Genomic DNA, 21,171 nt, shown 5'->3' on the forward strand with positions numbered 1-21,171 from the left:
AACCAAGGAAGCTAGAGATACCAAATTCACAGGGTGAGCTGGGTTGTGTGAACTAATTTGTGTCAAAATGTGAGCTTCCTAGGATATGACCTTTGGCAAGCAAGCTCAAATGCCGTATGAGCTTCCAAAGTGTCACAGGTCCTCCTCATGCGACTGCCTTGAACCTATAGGACTGTTCTATGCAAAAGGTCACTGGTGTTCATTTAAGGTGAATAACCTTGTTTGTCCTCAAAAGGTCATGGTGATCAACTGCCACGACATGTTTTGATTGTTGAGCTTTTGAGTCGACGTTGAAGATTATATAGGCGGTATGTCCTTAAAACAAAATTGAGGTGGGCCATGTTCGGTCAGTGACCCACTCTGACCTATAAAAAAGTCTATAAAATATATTTTTGCTGTCCCTGTTATCATTTAATTCCAAATGAACACCAGAAGCTTCCTATACAGGTAGCCCATGAGTAAAAAAAAGCAGGCGGATTGAACCTTGGTCTCGTCTTCATGCCTAGCCTTGGGTCGCGGGACTTATTGCAATCCTAAATTTAATTATTTTTTGTCTAATAAATTATCTCAGAGATGTCAGGTGTCATCGAACACTCCAAAACCTTCTAGCACTTCGGCTAACATTCGGGCTATAGCGCGCCGATCGGCAATGACCCTAGAAAAAAACCTCCAGCAAGTCCAGTTGACCAGACACGAGCGCTTGTGAACTTAGTGTGGGGTTATGTCATTTGTGGTTTTTGTTCACCTCTGACAGACGTCAAGAACATCGTGACCTCAGTTATACATGTAGCGTTATCGTCTTGCAATGCTGAACGTGAAGCAGCTTTCCTGCACAGGACGGCTTGAGCAAGCTGAAAATGCTTTCTCATCTCCATGGCGTACGCGACGGCCTGTCAAACTCGGCTCCCCGCATTTCCGTGCCGAGGATCTCCGTATTGGAGAAGAACGTCAGACGACACAGTGTGGCTCCTTTCCTGCCCAGGGGTCTCCGTAATGGAGGAGACGTCAGACGACACCACGTGTGGCCTCCTCTCCTGCCCCAGGGACTTCGCATTGCAGGAGACGTCAGACGACACCACGTGTGGCCTCCTCTCGCTGCCACAGGGTCTCCGTGCTGGAGGAGACGGCCGGCGAGATAACGGCCAAGCTGCTGCGACTCTCCGCGGCGCTGATCAGCGACAGCGGCGAGTACATCTGCGCCGCAGAGAACGACTACGGCCGTGATCATCTGTTCGCCCAACTAACGGTGAAAGGTGCGCCGCCTTCGCCGCTGCCGCCCTGCGCGCTCGAATTAGACCGGCCGGGACGGCCGGGGGGGGGGGGGAGGGGGGGGGGGGGGACGGCCGGCCGGCCGGGACTGGCGCCGTGAATTGATAACGACCACTGCGCCGGCGGATGGCAGCGGTATGTTGTGTCGCCGCGGGGCCGCCGCCCGGCTGCTGACACCGGTGTGGGGGCGGGGTGCCGTTCCTGGGCCAGAACGCGCTGCTTCAAGCGACGCCGGACCGCCGCCGTTGGGCCCATCCCCGGCACGGGGGAAGATTTGGTGCAGTAGCACCCAGGTGACGGTAGGGAAAGACGGCAATCCAGCATGTGGAAGGTCCTCAGAAGATATGTTGATGATGGTGATGTTGATGGTGATCATATTGCATATCAATCGGAATAAACTCAGAACCAGGATGTCTGGTCGCCTGTTTTCGGTATTTGCTGGTGATTAAGGTTGTCTTCGGTCCGTGTAACTGAAGACTGAACTGTGATATCGAATCGCCTGTCTGAGAGCTCTCATGAGCGCAGGGGCCTGGTGGGCCAATGCTCGAGCTGTCAGTGGGATGGTATTGTTCAGAGGCGCCTGCAATGCCCACCCACATGGCTCTGGTCTCGGTGGCGAGCCGCTCGATGTCGCTGACCTGGGTCACGACCCACAGCAGATGTCAAATACATCGTTCAGTACCGAAGAGCCGAAACCAATGGTGAGTTCTCAAACGCGTGCCTTTCGGAAAACAAATGCTTCGAAGAGCGTGTCAGCGCGTGTTTAGCAAGGCGATGGCTTGCTGCGTGGGAAAAGAATTGTATCCGTGGAAACGAGTACGTTGATCTGAGCGACTCACCACGCGGATGTCTGTTGCATAAAAAGAGAATAATTGCGTACATCGGGTTAACCGTTATGCTGCGAAAAGTCTTTGATGCACTCTATCGATGGGCCTATAAACCGTCACGGAACGCCGATCAACGTGGCGGTGCTTCGGACACATTGTTATCGTCAGACGCAGCCCGTTGATTGCCCGTTTTCCCGTAATCAGATGAACCTGTTTTGGCACCACGTTCTTTGTTTATTCTTCTCCCATAATGGAATCGCGGTGTCGTTGGCCTTCCAGACATTGATCCTCGGCTGTTTCCCTCTCCTCGTCCATTCCGTGTCCTTCCTCGTGAACAGCAGCAGTAAAGGCACCGGTAGTCGGCGTTAGTGGGCCTCAAGTTACAGACGGTCCACAGACATCAGAGGATCTCGAGAACGAACCCCGATGAATATTCGTCCAGATTATGCCGGATGGAATCGTTTTTAGACTGTCGGAAGCGCGACGGAACTACATCAAAGCGCGCCGACTCGTCGATTATCTCTCACGCGCAGGCGTCTTCTCGGGCGTCTGGGTTTTCATTTTTGCCGTTTCTGGGACAAAGCAGAGGGACGAAGGGATATGGGGGGGGGGGGGGGGGGGGGAGGGGTCTGGATTTTTAACAAGCTGCAGAGAATTTTCAGCCCGGCCGCCGGGGCTCTTTATTGCGTGACGGGAATCGTCTGTGAAAGCTTCGGTGCTGCCTCAGCGTTTGCAGCAGATTTGCATCCGAGAGGCGATCTGCGTTAAAGTGAACTGAATTCCATTGGGTCGAGATTGTATTGGCGTATTGGCTCATGGTGGCCTTTTACGTCGTCCAATGCCAAACTGATGTTGGCGTGGCTTATGCAGCGCGGAGTTCGGGCACTTCAGGCTGGGTTTTACAGCGTGTCAGCATTGTAGGCAGCGCGACGCGCAGCCCGCGGTTGGGTGATAGGTGTTTGTCAGAAGCTGGAAGAAGACGCACGCCGGGGGCAATATTGATCACTTGTGAAAGGGTCTGTCCTTTGACGAATTTCTGACAAGTTCCACGAAAGTAGGCATCAAACAATGCTTCTTTACCTCCACGGATGCGAGGGCCGCTTGGGAGTCTGCCATCTGTCGCATGTGACAGGCTCAGCATGACGTCACACTTTTCACCTTCGCGCGCAGAGCGACACGGCGCCGCCGTCACCCGCCACGCGACTGTCGAGATGCCTCGAACCGTCTATTGCAGCGCATGCTGAGGCTTAGGGTAGTGTTTGGCATGCCCCCGCACACCGCCGACTCGATATTTTACCAGGGTATGTTTTCAGTGAGCTCTGCTCGTTGAGAATCACCGACGTTTGAATTGCAGAACTGGCTGCCCCATTTGTTTTGCATAACACGAACCCACTCACATTACGAGCACGCGTCAACATTCTCAATGACATGAATACGTTTATCATAATATCATACCACTGCATTGTATTTAAAACAAATGGTGTCTCCGTCTGTCCATCTCTCAACGCTAGACCCCGCCTCACGCTCTTTCTATTTTACTCTTCCTTTCTCCACCTCTCAGAAACATCCATCTGTGTGAAAGACCTTACGTGGCACGTTGACCCGTTCCAGGCACATGGTTAGAGACTGCAGTGGACCAGGGCGCTCGGGTCACCCTCGCTGGCCTCCGACCTTGGGTCGCGTATCAACTGAGAGTGTCCGCTGTGAACGACGTGGGGAGAAGCAAGCCTAGCCCAGTCATAGAGGTAAGCCTGTCTGTTACTGATTCTCTTTTCTCATGGAAGGACGATGTTCCTTACAATGTCTATGTTTCCCTAGATTTTAAATTTTGGGATGTTAATTGGTAGAAAATTACTGAACCTTTTCTAGCCTGCGATGATCAAGCTATGGTTCTTTTCTTTATCTTCTTCCTAATCCAGCCTTTGCCACCATCAAGAGTAGGGACGGCCAGCTTCTGTGTCGCCTCGTTAGCCAATGTTTGCCACCGATAAAGTAGTGGTAATTAGTAGGCCGTTTGGAGTGATTTGCAAACACGCTATCTGGCGTGGAACCACTTAGCGTGAACGAGACCCATCTGGCCGGCGCCAACTCCGCAGCTCACCCCGCGGAGCGCACGCTAAGCCGCGCACTGTCCGGGGCGGAACACACGGCTAGCGTCGCAGGGTCCGGGGGCGGAACACACGGCTGGCGTCGCAGGGTCCGGGGGCGGAACACACGGCTGACGTCGCAGGGTCCGGGGGCGGAACACACGGCTGGCGTCGCAGGGTCCGGGGCGGAACACACGGCTGGCGTCGCAGGGTCCGGGGGCGAAACACACGGCTGACGTCGCAGGGTTCTGGGGCGGAACACACGGCTGACGTCGCAGGGTTCGGGGACAGAACACACAGCTGACGTCGCAGGGTTGGGGGGGGGGGCGGAACACACGGCTGACGTCGCAGGGTTGGGGGCGGAACACACGGCTGGCGCCGCAGGGTTTTGGGGCGGACCATACGGCAGTGTTGCAGCCTGAGCGGCACTGTTTGTTGAGATCTTCCGTTTCCATTTGTTTGGCAGAAAAACGCCGTTTTCTGTGACTTATGGGAAGTCTCGGCCGCGAATGTTTGCTTCAGTTGGATAGGCTTCTGTTGTGAAGTTTCAGAAACTTTTAAATTTGAAAAGCAGATTACTGAAATAAATACAGCTGGAAGAGATTCCTATTTGATTTAGAAAGTTTTTGATGCAATTAAAACCGCAACTCTATCTCGCGCAGGCCAGTTTTGTGCATTTGTTGTGTTGCTTTTACGATATGCTCCTTTTGCATCAGCTCAGTCTTGTCGTGTAGCATTTTCCCTCAGTGCTTTTTGACCTGGGAAACATTTTTGGCCACGAACCGCAATGTGTTCCCAATTTGCGGGCGAACAGACATTCGGAAAAGGACAGCGGGAATTTATAAAACCTGTTTTGAACTGCACTTGTTGCTGTAAAACCTTTGCAACCACTCAGACTAGTGTTTGATGATTAATGGCATTTATGGTAGGATGGTGTTTTTCCGAAAAGTTTCGTCGTTGATAAAGATGATGGACGTAGATGCCGACTGTTTACCTCGGTTAGACTTTAACAACTTTTTAGCCGTGTAGTCCTCTTTTCCGACTAGAATTCAAGAGACATTTACCGCGTGGGAATAGAGTTAACAAATTTAGTCTTTCATGCATATTAAAATAACATGAAGGTTATCTAACTGTGTACAGAAAAATATCGTTGCGAATAGTATGAATGACTGTGTGCAGAAATGACATCGCCGTGAATGTAAGCGATGTTAGGAGCTAGAGAAGAACAACATATTAACTATTATGCCGCTCGATATTTGCACAAGAATTTAATCCCACTCCACCATCCACAAATCTATCCGCCGGATAACACATCAGTAACGCAGTATTATGCTCTTACTTGCACGTCATATTGTCTTCCTTGCTTGCATGCAGCTCAGGGGCGGCACTGTCTGAGGGTGGGAAGAGGAAGCAAGAGTATGCTTTTGCTGCTTACCCAAATTTTCGGGGAGGCACCTTTTTCCCAAACTAAAGGCATTGTAAATAACCGTAGATTACGAAAATTCCCATCAAGAAAGCCCCAAAACTAAACTATGTAGCATTAAAGTTGACCCAGAAGACCCCTTCCTTTATCGGGGGGGGGGGGGGGGGGGCGTTATTTCGATCACGAAGCCTACCTCTATAAGTAAGATATTTTGCACTCTAGACTAGAAAACAATTTTCTATATCAAGAGGTTCGTTTTCTGGATAATAAGGCCACCTTTTTGAATTATGTAGCTCATGGTCTAGGTCAAAGGGTCCAATATTATGTTAACGAGTCCCATTTGCCGGCTCGGGAGGCCCCCATTACAAATAAAAGGCTCTGTGCTGGGCTATGGGTCATCATTTATATTCAGGATACCTCAGTTTTGGAACAGTAGGCCCCTTTAATGGATCAAATCGCCGCGGTTCCGAATCAGACTGCCCTGTCTTGCGATAACGAGGCCCTTTGGCTCCCTTTGGAGGCCCTTCATGAATCGGAAGCATATTGCTCCGTATAAGGAACTCCCTTTATGCATCAGGAGACCCTGTCTTTGGCTACCGAGGCCCTTCGCTGGATAATAAGAGGCCCCCATTCCGTTTTTTGCATCGTCGACATTTATTGACTTGGATGTAATACCTGCCATTGTTTGATAAAAGAGCATATGACCTCGGTACCCCTACGCTGAATATGACACTGCTAGAAGGCCTAATATGAGAAGACCCCATTTTGTCCACGAGGCCCTTGAAAATCCTTCCTCCCAACTAAAAATCCGTGGCGCCGCACCTGAAGCAAATTATAGTTACTTGCATGCTCTACATTGCTGGAAACTTGCAACGACTTCTTCTGCAAAGATGCGATTGCTTCCGTGAAACTTTTGGCACAGGTCATCTTGACAGCTAAAGGTCCATACTTCTCTCGCCATTGCTCTTGCATCCTCTTCGCATTTCACATGCAGCACTATTCTCTACTAAATGTGATCAGAATTTTAAAAGGACCTAATGCAACGCGTTATGGGTAGCCGTCGGCCGTATATAGTGAACAAAACCGCGCACGACACCTGGAAAGGTCTGTGATTTGTTGTGATGTGCCTCACAAAGGCCGTTTCTGGAGTCAAACATTTAGAGGACGCAATGATTTCAGTTTTTACACTTTATGGAAAGTTTGTGTTAAAAATGGCAAGGTTTCGGTGTGCTTGGTCTCAGTTTCGGTCGGACGACTCACAGCACAGGTACAACAACACCAGGACCAATAAGACCCCACGCGAAGGTGACAGAGAAAATGATGTATTGATAAATGATTTATATATATATATATATATATATATATATATATATATATATATATATATATATAGGCATATCGGATGTATGTATGTGTGCAGATATGAAGTTGAGCAGGTATGCTGACTGCGAAAAACGCACGGGAGACTGTTGATCTATATACGTGATTGTCAACATCGCGTACACATTGCTGTTCTTTGGAAGTGGAATGGAGTTTTATCACACTGCACCAAAAGAGCTTAGGTTCGAATCTTGGTTTATTCATTGCCATGTGTTGTCGTTACCAATGTTGTCTATACACAAATAATACGTGTGATATCCAGATTTTAACCAATCTTCTCCATAATAGGTGGCTTGCGTTGGAACTTTGAATATGCCTGAGATTAACCATCCATTCAGCAATGCTAAGAGGTTGGACGAAACTGCTTATGGGCGTGACCTTTTTCTCCAGTTTACTTCGGCGACAAACATCTAATGTTCACCGATTGGCGTCGCGCAAAGGAAACATGTGCATGCCAAATTGTCCCGGTGCCAGTTTGTAAAAGTCCACCAGCCTGTCACACACCCATAGACACCGCTCAAGGGCTGCAGCGAGTGAGGTGATAACAGGCGTAATTGTTTTTGTATAATGCGGAACAGGCGTAATTGCTTTTGTATAATGCGGATGAGAATAAAACAAAAACTAAACAATCCCGCCGCCCATGTGGACCTTGGAAATAAGACTTATATGTCCATTGGTGTATTTGCTTTGCATGAGTTTAGCTGACAAGGTCGCGCTGTTGCTAAGCATTTGCGCAGAAACGTGCAGTCGATACTTTTTGAACGCTGGCTTTGGGTGGGGTTGTGAAGGCTCGGGATTTTGATCTACTGGATGGGCGAATTTATATGTTCTTGTTCATGGCTATCATGACAAAGTATTGGGAGCGACGCTAATCTTTTGGCCACGCATCGGTAACGATGAACTGATTTCAGCTCCATGTAGCTTTCATGCCCAAGTGTCTCTAAGTTTAGGCGGCTGTTTGTATATGATACCAAATTCGCGGGGAGGTGACGTAGGACAATGCCGGGTACGCTACTGCTAGGCCCACAGTTCAGACATTATTATGATCGATAATTGGTTTGCGGGCGATACGTTTGCTTGTACCGCACAGCTGATTGTACATCTTTTCCTTCTCTTAACGCCAAGATATGACATCGCTCCAAAGAGAGCCACCCAACGTACGGGTGTGTGGTTTGCACGAGCTTGCGGGTCATGGTTTGCTTACATCAACCCACCTTTTTTACTAGCATGATGGTCCGTTCTATCCTGACAGTGTTGCAGCATCAGGTGGCTTTATGTATCTGAAACGCCTGCTCATTAAAATCTGGATCGGTTTCCAAACTGTATTGTTTGGAGAGTATTCGTATTCAATCGCGATTTTAGCGCCGCCCTGACAGGGAGGAGGGATCGATGCAACCCCCTAAGGTTTTTTAGGGTACCTCTCCAGAATATTGTGCAATTGCACTAAAATTTTCAGCAGCCTTTGGAGCATCCATTGCACGTGCTTTGACAATGAAAACGTGTCCTTTCGGAGCAGTGGCAGTTTATATGACACACTGCACATGAACATATATGAACACTGCACGGCGCCCTGCGGCCGGCGCGGACGGCGGACGGCGGACGGCGACCGACGATGTGACAACGCCAGCTAGACGAGCCGACACTGCGACGCTAACGGGCCATGCATCATACATGCATGTTCAGATCGTATGCCAACAACATCGTTCTTCTCAAAACCTAACAGGGAACACGCCAGTGTAAGGGTTTGCGCTGCTAAAATTCATGGTCTCGTATGTATATGGTTGTAGAGCTGAAAAGCACGCACACATTTGATCTTTGACCTGGCATATGGGGCTTAATTTTTGCCTAGCAGCATCGGCTTACTACCCATGAAGAGATATTGTTGCGACTAATCCACCAGTGTTTTCGGCTAAGCTTTTTTGTTTAGTTTAGAAACAGCAAGGGGGCGGGGAACCAACTCCCCATCAGTTCGCGTTAGGAAAAAAGCGAACCAGGACAAGGATTAATATTTGCGTCTCCTATGTTAATCAAATTTGGAAGTAAAGCAGTGGTGATATTAAAACGGTGCATGAATGCGTCGCCTCACCAAATAGCTTGCATTTAAATGTTTTGGAAATATAACGGCATAACTAAAACATATTCTTTGATGAGACTTTCATTGTTGTGCACCCAACGGGCGCAACAATTTTAGTCCGTCAAAAGGGTGACTGACCGCGTCACGCCGCCAAAGCTACACAATCTTAGGTTCGTTGACATCAAGACTCGCTCGGCTCAGGGGCGTGGTTTGGCAAAACGAGGTTGGGAGAAGGGGCGGGGACGGGGCCTGAGCAGTTGAAATATGACGAAAGCTCCTCCTCTCATTTTACAGCAGCAGCATAACTGACGGAACATTTGGCGACACTGGACGCTTGACGACGAATTGGCGATTTCCCCCAAATTTTGCTGGCTTTCCTCTCAAAGTTGGGGATGGGAAAGTGGGCTGGACCCCCTCCCAACTGAATACGAAACTGCACCCGTGGCTAAGCTTGTCGCCTCACATGCGGAAGTTTTTGGGCATAACACTGATATTGATGTAGCACAATTTGCACTTGAATTAAAACTTGCTGGATAGAGAAAGAACCCGGTCTGTATTCGTTCAGACGGATACCTAAAACGACCAACAGCATATCTTGCAAGACACAATGCCACAACGCTCGGTCAATCATGGCCGACCAGACTTTGTGCAGGATTGGTGCCAGAGACTCGGCCCATCACTTGCAGCGCGTGAGCTTGTAACGCCCGAGAGGTTCACGCGACGACATCCTGTCCGGCCTTAACCACCAAGTGTATTATTCTGCACACTCGCACAACCCAACCAATAGGCAGCGATGCACGGGCGTGAGAGGTTTCTACGAAAACCAGGTTACCCGCTGGTGTAAATGCGCCGTGTTTCTGAAGGGTGGAATTTTGAATTTTGAACTTTGCAGTTCCGCCAATGAAGCTGTAATTTGAGGGATCATAGCAGAAATGGCAGGCATTGTAAGTTAAAGAGTCATTCCCATTTAAGGTCAATTCTTAGGAAAAAATCGTGTGATGTGATCAGAAATAAGAACTTTTCCATGGACTGCTGTTTGTTGGCGTTGGCAGGCTGGAAATCCTAAGGCATAAGCCAGTTAAACAGCTATACCCAAATGAACTAATCATTGGAAAAACGCCGCTACCGGGGCCAGGGTTATAACGACCTATTTGAGGTAGCTTCCCAGATGCTTACACTCATTACGGACCACCGGAATACACTTTGTAAATACACATAATAAGCCGATCATCCTGGCTCTCCCACTCGCGTTGATGTGACTTTCAAATGAGTGAGTTGTTCATGGTCGACAATGTCTCGTGCAGAGCCTACTTCATAGTAGTGCAGCGGGATGCCACTGAGGTGTGGAAGAACGTGCCCGCACATGGTGAACTTCCATCACGCAGTCTATGATCGCCTGGCCACTTGGACTTCATGTCTACTTCGCTACGGACTGCCACCTTACGCGTCTTGCAAACAATTGTCTGTCTTGTCCGTTAGTTGGAAATATAGCTGCTTGGAAGCGGAACTCATGGCACATCACAGAATGCCCTGCTCGTCATCGCAGGTACAAACGGACGAGGACCTTCCGGAGGGCTTCGTGCGATCAGCTGAGCTGACAGCCTTAACACCGACTTCACTGCGAGTTTCCTGGGAGCCGATAGACCCCGACCTGGTCAACGGGAACATCCTCGGCTACAACGTTTCCTTCAGCCGCGTCGGGTATGTCACACGCTCAACACGCCGAAGACAGCGCGAGTTACTCCGAGTTCACATAATGTCTGTCCAAATCAAACCACTTATTAATAGCCCCTGAGAGTCTACAGTGTTTCTGTCTCCATCGAGGTCAAAAACGGTCTGGGGATTTAGGATTTATGATGCCAAGCTCTCGAGTTGAATTGCGAAGGATTTCGCCCTTACGGGAAATGCAAACAACAGTGAAAATTTCTAAGGTGAAGAATTTGAACTTCGAATGTGGATGATGCAACAAAAACTGCGTCATCATGGGTTTGGGCCTTCCCAAATGCTGGTTTTGAGCTTAAGATGTAAAAAGCTGTGGTATGCCCACACGCTGCATTTTACTTCCTTGGAGAAGCCCAAAATTCCCCCTACGAAACATAGACAAGTACATCCGAACAACTCAGATATCGTCATTATTTCGCTTTATCCACGGCTGCAGTGCTGTAGACTTAATCTCTGCAATAAGTATCACACGAGTACCCCTAACTGGCCCTCACCTTTCACTGGGCCTTTTTCATGCCTGGTGCTTTGCAGGTTTTACAGCTATAAAACTATGCATTTTTTGGATAGCTAAGTCTGGTTCCTGGTTTCATTCTATAATGAATTTCTGCAGTGAATGTAAATCATTCTGCAGTGTACCAATGGCATACGAGGGCGCGGAAAAGGCTCGGCCCAACATGCGCCCAAGTGGATGCCTGTACCCCATAATGGCATAACATGATATGGCAGCATCCAATAGATGTGATGATATGGCAACATGTTTGTTCATAATCTCACGGCCTAAGTCAAAGCATAAATAGAGTAAGATGGAGCAAGAACGTGGCGCATTTCAGATGCTTGGTTTATTGAGGATGAACAGTTGCTTGTTAAGCTATGACTTACGTTCCTTCTAGAATTTATAAACTGAGCAACAATTTGAGAAGGCCCACTTCAACAAGCCTTCAGTTAGAAAATGAACTCGATATTTTCAGAGACACGTTTTTTGGACTGTAAAGGGAAGGTACTGGTGCTTTTGATCTAAACACATAGTTTACCATCCAAAACTTATTTATTATTACCTTAGAACAAGCGGATGTGCTCACGAAAACAACAGATAGGTGCTACGCGGGTACTGATGTTGGTTTAACAACCAAAGTTATGTCGCCCACATCTTATTTCTTATGGCTAAGGCATTCAGAGCATTAAACAGGCTCAACTTAATTTCCTTATTTTTTACATATCGTCACGAAGATTTTACCCCCTGGATGGTTCTCCACTCAAATATAGTCTTCCTTGCCCTATGAAACGTTTCAAACCGTCAAGGTTGATATTTGCCGATGTTGTGAGATGGTCCATGCCTTGCTCATGGCAGCCAAAGTCACACGCCAGTTTTACCCAGCTCAGTTTCTACCCTGAACAGACATGGACCATGCAAATACTTGCACTAGCCGTATTCTTTGCCGTTCCGACCCCAAAACATGCTTGACAGGGCATCTTCGTCTCGCGCGCAGCCGCACTATAGCTCCGAGTCCCTGAAACCTCCCTCCCCCCCGCCCCCGGTGTTCGTGGCTGATACCCTGCGAGCTGATGCAGATTCTAATATGCTTCGCGTTTTATTTTGCAGGGTTCTTTTGCCAGACGGCTTGCATGATAAGATAGTGAGGGATCTTCGATGATCATTTTGTTTGGTGGAGGTTGCTGAGCACTCCTGAGCGGAAATTTAGTGGTCTTTAGATTAATGAAGCATCTTTGTGTTTTCGTCGAGATCAACTTCAGACATCTGGAAGGGCAGGGTTCAGTAAAATATATTTGGGTGTAAACAGCTGAAGCCTTACTTTTATAGCATATAACCCACAGCAGAGTGGCTGTATTGCGTAGGAAGGCAGACAGGTCACACATTTACTGAACTTATCTTACATTTTTCAATAACGGCACACCGTCAATAAGACAATTCGAACCTTCGAGAACTATTTGAAAAGTGCATTGAAACTAACGCGGACAGCTTATCTAAATACGCAGCACAAAACAAAACAGTCTCAGCAAACAATGTTCACGAAATGATACTTGATTCAATCGATGCCAAATTTGCGTCCTCCGAGGTATGGTTTGATATTACTCGCGTGTATCACTACAAGACGCGCTGGCATAGTAAAACCGTGCTCGCCGATCAGCTGCGGTAACCTCCACTAAAACGAATTCGCAGCTGGTCAGACAACCACCCACATCTGCATTCCCTGCTCCACGGTCCGAACCGTCCACTCCTCCTGTCCCGGATGGCCGGACAGCGGCCGGCGCTGCTCTCTCCTCCACAGCGCACATCGTGGCAGTGGACAGGAGCCGCCCCCGCGTGCGAAACCTGGCGGCGCGTTCGGCCGCACGAGCTCGTCAAGTTAAACAATTAGAGGCGGCATGGCCGAGCGCCACCGCCGCCGGAGCGTCAAACTTGTCCGGAGGGCGCGGACTTTCCGATCAACTTCGGCGATCCAAGGCTGTTGCCAACCGACGCAGTGCGGTGCCGCCTCTCGTGACGTCACGACATCGAGGCGGGACTCGTTATCACGGCTGACGGTGGACTGTGGTCATCGCGCGGCCCCTCTCCTCCTCCATCAAGACATTTTGTTTATGTGCCTGGACGCCATCTTCCAAAGATAGCAGAACAGGCGGTCAAGCTAGAGCGCGTGCTGACGGGCAGGTTGGCACGTGACAGTTGACAGTGGCTTTCATGGATTGTAATTATATTCTTACATGCTGTGTAGTTTCACTTGATTCTGGGGATTCCTGTTTATTATTTTGCATCGGTGTAGCCTATTTGGGTAGATATGTGCCGCGAATTTAACCCTTGGAGCATAGTGGGATAGCTGACTGCATGTTTGGGAATTATGGACGCAAAGCCTCAGGCGCACCTATTCTTCACCTACTTTTTTAGCCTAGGTGGCCCTTGCCTGTTGTTATGAGGGAGCATGTCCTGCAATGCATCATGCATTGGCTCTGTTGTTTTGTGTTCCACTGATTTAATTGTTTCCGTATTTATCTTTTTCACTCAGATTGTAATCGTATGCTCTTTTTGCTGTTTGCTCATGTAATGCCGTTCATGATATTGCCTGTTTTTGTTTTGTACACTATGTTTTTTATACTATGTTTTTCCAGCGATGTTGTCCCGCCACAAATTGTCACCCATCTGCGCGCCGCGGGCATTCAAGTTGTTTATTGTCTGCTGCCACCGCTGCCATATGCTGCCATCGATATTTTGCCTTTGCCATTACTGCCCCACGCCTTCGTCCACCTGCGCCTGACGCTTTTCTCGCCTCTGGACGTCCGATGCCGCCGCCCGGACGGGGTCCGGGTCGGGGAGGAGGCGCCCCCGAGCGTTCCCACGCCGGCACGCGTGGAAACGAGCCACGGGAAGCGAGAGCCGCCCCTGTCTGAAGACAAATGACTCGGGTCAGGTCAAACAATCGGGTGTGGGCTGCACTGACAGGCCCTGTGGGAGCAAAGTCGGTGGAGGTGTGACGACCGTCCGTGCAGCCTCCCGCCCCTCAAGCAGATGACAGTTGCGCTTGCTAGGGCTGCTTCTCATTTCCTTTTGTGATCTCAACAGCTCGTGTCGAAACAGAAAGAAGAGAGCTTGTGGGCTGTCATTGCCTCGTCGAGTGCAGTCAACGCACCCTGTGCCCAACAATCTAAATTGCCACCCTCACCACTCAGGTGAATTTCACATATCCAGCGTCAAGCCGGAAATGATCTGTGTATTGGTCAAGCCGGAAATGGTCTGTCCCATGCTTATCGATTAGTCTTTGGCGTTCAAAGACAGGTCGGAAGTCGTCAGAAGGACCATCGGGCCTTTGATGACCAGCCATGTGGCACCCTGGCGTGAGCGTGACCGACGCTCGGCAGGCCCGGCGGCTCTCCGCGGGACCGGCAGTCGGTGCAGGTGTCCGACGGCGCCTCGACCCACACGCTGCTGACCGGGCTGGACCGGTTCACGGCCTACACCGTCTCGGTGACGGCTTACAACAGCTGCGGCCCGGGCCCGCCCAGCGCGCCCGTCTCGGCCAAGACGGCCGAAGACGCGCCCGGCCAGCCGCCCAGTGACGTCAGCTGCGCCACCTCCAGCGCCGACACGCTCACCGTCACCTGGACCCCGCCCGAGGTCCGGCATAGGTCAGTGCAGATGTCACCGCTCACCAGGGACTGGGCACAGGTCAGCGGAGAGGTCACCAGGGGTTCGGCATAGGTCAGCGCAGAGGTCACCAGGGGTCCGGCACAGGTCAGTGGAGAGGTCACGAGGGGTTCGGCACAGGTCAGTGGAGAGATCACCAAGTGTCGGAACAGCTCAGTGGAGAGGTCACCAAGGGCCCAGCACCGGTCAGTGGATAGGTCACCAGGGCGTATAGCACAGGTCAGTGCCAGTGGAAAGGTCATTATATGTCCGACAGGGGTCAATCAGAAGGTCAGCCCGTTATTGGAGAGGTCACCTGACATACGGTATAAGCCAGAAGAAAAGTTACCAAGGGTCTAGCGGAGGAGCTGAAGGAGTCAGCCCGGGCTACACCACAAATTACTGGAGAGGTCACGAAAGGTATGGCACAGGTCAGCGGAGATGTTCAATGCTACATTGAGGGTACGGTTCGGCGAAGCCTACCTTACATGACAGCAAGCGGCCATAAGTTGTCGGAGGACACCTGTGTAGCATATGGCAAACTATAGCTTGTGTCACCATGTCCAGTACGCCAAAGCGCTTTAGAGGATTTGTCCCACCCGTGTATTTTGTCCTACCTGTGTAACCCACGCCTGTGAAGTAACGTATATCACGCAAAGGGCCTTAGTAAATGGGTCAGGAATTAAAGTCGTTTACATCCAGTCCCGCCTGCAGTGTCATATGTCCCCGCCTCCACGATACGCGTTGGGAGCAGTCCAAGCGATTGAGTTTCGTTATTATGACGTCGCTGGAGACCCCGCAGCCGCTATACTCGGCTGATGCGTGACGTCTGTCGGTGAAGTTATGGCAACGTAATTTCGTTTTCATTTTCGGAGTGCTGGCTTGGCAATGGACGCGACGCGTCGGCTCTCAAGAGGGCACATGGGGGCGCTTCCGCTCGGTATACCTGGCGACTGCGAGCGCCCGATGACCTCGCGCTGGATCGCGTGACGTCACCAGATGTCTAGACCAACCGATGACATTTCCAGTGTGCTGCGGTGTGGGCGGCAGGTACACGTGCGACATTTGAATCAACGCTAAAAGCATGTGGATCCGCGCATTGAGTGCCCCTGCCCACAGAGATTCACCGGTAAAAGGTTGTCACCAGTTATGGAATTCGGAAAACTGGGTTCATGGTTTCGCGAGTAACCGATCCTACTAATCCGGCGTCGCAGGGTGTATTTTCCCACCCGCGACCGACTGTGAGCTACTTGCAATCGTCTGCCATGCCATCTCAGCGTCGAACAGTCGGATCGGAGCAATCATAACAGCAGAAGACTGCCCGATCAGTCGTGCCCCAGGAATGCTAAGTTGACCTCTGCCCGTGACTGCTGACCTCCCAGGTCGCGTGGGACGCCACATTAGTGTCCAAAGTGCTCCCGGACCTTATGCAAGCGCACGTGAATCCAGGTGCCTGTTCTAGGCAAAATGGCGTTGGTTTAAGGTCAGCGACCTTTTTTGGCTCTAGTAAGTCAAGGTGATCAAAAAGCTGTGAGATTGCTCCCATTTTACCATTCGAAAAAGCGTCGGGGTTTACGTCAGGCGGTATGTTCCTAAAACAAAACGTTGACCCTGGTCATTTGATGCCAGTGATGTTCTCTGACCGTTGAAAAGTCCATGGAGCATGTCTGTGGTGGTCCCTGTCGTGAAAAAAATTCGAGATGAGCTCTAAAAACTATTGCATAACTCAAGCTCTCGAGTAAAAACGCCGATTAGTTCTTACCTCGGTCTAATCTTCATACCCGATCGTAAGTCAAGAAATCGGTTCCGATTTTTAATTAGTTTTTTTTTGCCTAAGAAACTGTCGCAGAGATGCATGGCTTCGTCTATTTCTCCGTTGTCACATCAGACTGAAATATTCTCCAAGAGGTAGTATTTGCTGACAGCCACGGTCTGAATCGGTCTGAATTTGATCTGTCGTCGGTCAGCGACTTACAAGCTACGTCTGATTATTACATCAAAAGATCCGCCATTCAATTGTCTGTAGCTTTGCAAAGTTAGGAAGTAGTTTTAGAAAACCTTCCGGAGTCAATTTTTCCCCCACCTTCACCCGAATGTGTGCTGTACAGCTAGCAGGCATCTCCACAACTTGCACCCGTGCCAGCCGCTCCATTTTTACGAACTGCCTGGCTGCAACTGTGACTGAATGTCAGAAATTCCCAGACGTGAATGTTAGAAATACCCGTACGTCGTGTTGTCTAAACGAAATCTTAGAAATGACCTCAGTATTGGCGGCAAATATATTTCCCAAGTATGCTCCTGCCCCTTTTGACGTCTCGAGACGCTGCCCAGGCCCTGCCCGCTCAGTGCGGCGGTGACCAGCGCCCTGGCGGCAGGCACGGCATCTTGCGCGGCTACGTGGTCAGCTACTTCAACGCCGACGACTGGATGTCGGCGCCGCTCTCACAGGAGGTGCGCCGCACTCGCGGCACGCTGCGCCACCTGGTGCCGTACACGCGGTACGAGGTGCGCGTGCGCGGCCACACGTCCGCCGGCGCCGGACCTTGGAGCGCACCCGTGCTGTGCTGGACCAGCGAGGACGGTGAGGGTCTGCCGGCGGCGGCGGCGGCGGCAGCGCCGGCGCCGGCTGGAGGGGAGGGTGACAGCGACTGATGGGTGGGTGAGGGCGGATGTGCACTGGGGTTTGTGCAGAGGTGGCCAAAGAGTGTTGCTGGAGGAAATGCTGTGTGATGAGTCAGTGACTGGGAGTTTAGAGAGGCGAGATGAAAAAGGTTATGGTCTCGCTGTACGGTTGGTGTGTGTACCGCAAGACCTCGTCTAGATTATCGTTCCCTGTACAGCGCCTTCTGTGTGGCTCGCGATGCGTCATGTCTCAGTGGCGCAAATGGCCCCCGAGGCCGCGTGATCAGCGGAGCCGCCACCCGTCACGAGGCCGTCTGGCCGCACCGTCTCATGCCGCTCGGGGAGGGCCGGGCGGGCGGCGTCACTGGCAGCTGATGTCTGCTCCGACGCCGGCTCGACGGCAATCACCGAACCAATCGGGCGGCGACGGATCTGCCACGCCATCTGCCAGCTTCTGGGGTCTTACGCGACCGGCGGATAAATAATCCAGCGTCGTAAATGGCCGAGCGGGCCGGCGAATTCTGACTTATCCTGTTCGCAACCGCCGCTGAGCTCGGCGCAGAGCTATTGAAAATGTCGTCCATCAAAAGTTAACAATAACTGCCAACCATGGCAATCGCTCATGCAGCCGCTCCGAATACTGATGATCCCCGTGTTCGAAGAATCTGGTAGGAAATCGGCGTTCTCGGCGCCCATGGTGGAAGGCGATCTGCATTGTTGCGGAAGCATTAATAAATGTAATCAATGAATGTGCGGCACTGCAGCCTTTTTGACCTCTGAACAATGTCAAACTGAGACCGCCCAAAGCTTCAGTTCACTTGTATCGGCCACTGATGGTAACCAGTCACGATAAGTGCACAACTTGTGAAAGAAGCGAATGCATCAACATCCGCTGCTTGACACAGAGACACGCAGTCCTTGCCATGCTGTCAGAGCGCAGGGCGGGCGCGCTCGGACCGAGTCCGCGGGCCGCCACTGAGCTGCAGCCGCGTGCCCCACTCGCCGGCAGTGGCGGGACCCCCGCGGGCCATTGCAGCCGCCATGGAGCGTGCTGGTGCCCTGCTCATCAGCTGGCAGCCTCCGAAGCCGCCGCGCGGGCCGCGTGCCTCGGCTACAGTCTCTATCTCAGGTGAGGGGCGCACCCCTCGGCCGCCCCACACGGCCTCCGCGCGGGCCGCGTACTCGGCCAGTCCTCCGTTTGAGGTGAGCAGCGCTCACCCCGCGGCCGCCCCACACGGCTCCGCGCGGCCGCGTACTCGGCCAGTCTCCGTCTGAGGTGAGCAGCGCACCCCGCGGTCCGCCCCACCACGGCCTCCGCGCGGCCGCCGTACTCGGCCAGTCTCTGTTTGAGGTGAGGAGTCGCAACTCCGCGGCCGCCCCCACACGGCCTCCGCGCGGCCGCGTACTCGGCCAGTCTCTGAGGTGAGGGGTGCAGCCCTCTGCGGCCGCCCCGCACGGCCTCCGCGCGGCCGCGTACTTGGCCAGTCTCTGTCTGAGATGAGAGGCGGACCTTGCGGCCGCCCCATACGGCCTCCGCGCGGCGGCGTGCCCGGCCAGTCTCCGTCTGAGGTGAGGAGCGCACCCCGCGGCCGCCCCAGACGGCCCCCGCGTGGCCGCGTGCCCGGCCAGCCTCCTTCTGAGGTGAGGAGCGCACCCCGCGGCCGCTCCAGACGGCTTCCGCGCGTCCAATCGCACCCAATTATAGGGCCCGCTGCTCCGGAGAAAAGGTTCTGAGAAGCCTCCATCGCATGTAAGTACCCAACCGCGCCACCACTAGCTGGCCGCGGCACTAACGCCATTTTTAGAAATGTGGAACTGTCCCTCTGTCTCTCCGTATGCAGCGATCTCTGTATGAGTGAGGTAATTGGTATTATTTGCTGTCGGATGGTCGTTGTTAAGCGTATTCATAGTCGGATGTATCTGCCCCTGGCATGCCGTGTGGAACGTGCTACGAAGCGATGCCCTGTGCCTTGTAACACGTCCAGAAGTGTTCGATGTGCTTGATGTGGTGATAACAATAAAAAAGGCTTCGTGCCATTTCCTGTTGGGCCTGATACCATGCAGACGAAATTGTACGACATTTTAAGATGCAATGGAATGAGGGTGGCGTGAAGCACTGCCAATTCGGCTTTGACCTGGTTATTTATATTCCCGTCCTTGCTTTTTCAGTGGCTCGGCTGCTGTTCAGTGTAGTGCAGCATATGAAGTGACATGACACCGTCCCAGTCTACCCAAACCACTCGTCGCCACCACTAGCTTTCGAATAAAACGACACTGTGATGTCCGCACTTGTCATACTTGAGAAAACGAAAAACACAGCTCACCTTTGTTTCTGTTTAAATCTTCAGTGGTTTGCTAGGAGTTTGGTAGCGTGAAATTACGTTATTTTTCGGCCCGTTCTAAGCTAGTGTACATATTTTGTCCGCTCTGTACTCAGTCGGAACCTTTTCTGCAGCCCAAACGCTGGAAAGGGGTCTGGGGGTCTGGTAGCTTATGGCCTTGATGTGTTGTATCCATTTTTTTTTGTTTTAATAGCGTCAAAACTGAAAGATCCGATCAAACAATTTTTGCCACATCTGCTAACAAAAAAGAAACGCACAGAACCAACCAAAACGTATTCAAATCGACTTGCAGTTGCAGCTGCAGTTCAGCTACAGCCTAGTAACGACAGAGCGCTCGCCCGCCGTCATGGGCCCATGCCCGCGCAGACGAACGGCGGTTCACGGCGGGGTGGACCACCATTGAATGGAGGCGGGCGGAGGCGGAACGGTGTTGTTTCTCGACCGAACTGCTGACGCGGGACCCTACCCCAACACGTGACTACCTATCCACCGGAGATGATGCCCCGTTTGATGCAGGACACACCGACAAGATGGGGCACACGACAGTGGTGACGAAGGAAGGGCAAATTACAGAGACCGTGACGAGAAAAGCGCGCGAACGTTTCATACGCCTGTGAGTTCGAACAGCTGCAGAGCAGTTCAGCAGAGGACAGCTGTGAATGCTCTCGGCGGGGCCTTATGTAGGATTACATGTTACATGTCTGTTGAACTTATAGGAGGGGGCAATCGCTTTGCACATTCAAGTTTTGTTTGGCTCATTTGCAACCTGATCCCCGTATTGTTCCAGTGCGTGAAAAAAATGAGCTTTGACTCAAACACATTCTTCAGTTCGTGGTCAGCGTTATCGAGCTTTGTCGGGACCCGACTTTCTTCAGTGTGGGAAAAATGGTGGAAAAACCTGCAGCTTGATTCTGTCTGATCCACCGTTCGAATTTCATTTATGAATAGCTCGCAAACGTCATCACCACTGTGAAAATCCACGTCATCGATTTGGTCCATTTGTGTCCCATTTAGTGAAAATGTTCACCAACTAGCCAACAACTGGACTGTGGTTCAGCTGAACCTTTTGTGACACCACATCTCAGGGTGACGGTGCTGCCCCGCCGGTCACCCGTGGGGTCAGCCTTGAGGTCACCGGTGGGATCACCGGCCGCGTGTGGCAGAGTCTGATGCCCAGCTCGACGCCTGACCGCGGGCAGAGGGGCGCGTCCTGTCGCACTGAGCCTCCTGGGAGCTGTCAGCTGATCAGCCTTAACGAAGACACACGATCCGCGCCGGCGGGCCAATGAC

At 51.5% G+C, this 21,171-nt stretch overlaps 1 protein-coding gene and 1 long non-coding RNA gene across 2 annotated transcripts in view; one reads left to right on the forward strand and one right to left on the reverse strand.

Annotated features, from left to right (window-relative positions):
* LOC119107246 (Down syndrome cell adhesion molecule-like protein Dscam2) overlaps nucleotides 1–21,171 on the reverse strand; it is a 170,112-nt gene that overhangs the window by 61,881 nt on the left and 87,060 nt on the right. The window lies entirely within an intron of this gene.
* Nucleotides 1,919–10,743, forward strand: LOC119108735 (uncharacterized). The gene is made up of 3 exons (XR_005095347.1): nucleotides 1,919–1,970; nucleotides 3,708–3,841; nucleotides 10,607–10,743. It is a non-coding gene; the product is annotated as an uncharacterized LOC119108735 (long non-coding RNA).

The sequence above is a fragment of the Pollicipes pollicipes genome, unplaced genomic scaffold (genome assembly GCF_011947565.3).
Source record: "Pollicipes pollicipes isolate AB1234 unplaced genomic scaffold, Ppol_2.1 Scaffold_6686;HRSCAF=7923_pilon_pilon_pilon, whole genome shotgun sequence".
NCBI classification, from domain to species: Eukaryota; Metazoa; Arthropoda; class Thecostraca; order Pollicipedomorpha; family Pollicipedidae; genus Pollicipes; species Pollicipes pollicipes.